Source organism: Mus musculus, chromosome 10 (genome assembly GCF_000001635.26).
Source record: "Mus musculus strain C57BL/6J chromosome 10, GRCm38.p6 C57BL/6J".
NCBI lineage: Eukaryota > Metazoa > Chordata > Mammalia > Rodentia > Muridae > Mus > Mus musculus.
Window position 1 is genome coordinate 53,455,100 of NC_000076.6, and position 904 is coordinate 53,456,003.

A 904-nucleotide genomic window follows, 5' to 3' on the forward strand; every position below is an offset into this window, starting at 1 on the left:
AGTAAAGAACACCCCTCCATGGCTTCTTCATCAGCTCCTGCTTCCTAACCTGCTTGACTTCCAGTCCTGACTTCCTTTGGTGATGAACAGCAGTATGGAAGTGTAAGCTGAATAAACCCTTGGTCATGATGTTTTGTCCAGGAATAGAAACCCTGACTAAGACAACAATCTTCCATAAGGATGCCCATGGTTGAATTTAGAGCCTTCCTGCATAATCTATGAGTTCTGTTGGGGTTGGTTTGGTGCTGCTATGTATTCAAATGCTAAATACTGTATCCCAAGACCTGGTTTCCCCAAGAAGAGCATATCTCATTTACACCAGCTTTTGTTGTCCAAACCTTGCCTCCCAAGTTATTCCTGATATAATAAAGATGCCTACAGCCTGGGCTGGGCAAAAGAGAGGGGCCAGAGCAAACATTCCCAGGCTTGTGGTCTGGGGAGGAAACACAAAGGGAGAGGAAGAGAAGGAGGAAAAGAAGGAAGAAGTCCTCATGGGATATCGTGGATCATGAATACGTGGTCATGAGAGCTGGCCTGATAGAGTAGGAGTGGTCAAGGCAGAACATTGCAAGTGATATCTTGGGGATCATCACAGGGAAGTAGACAAAATAGCTTAGAGGGTTGATATCTGCCCAGCTCTATTGCTTTTAAGCTTCTAAGTCTAAAGGTTTCTGTGTCTTTTATTTGGGACCCAAATGATGTAAAGTGGGTTAGGAACCCATAATAGATATTTAAAGGGAGCAAGAAAGTGTAACAGCAACACCCAAAATAATAATTGTAACAACAGAGTTCCCCATCTCAAAATTCATAACCATGGCTGGAGAGACAACTAAGTCAATAATGTGCCTATCTGGTGCAGGTATTCTGAATAACATGGGACTATCCAAGAAAGAGGGTCACTCTG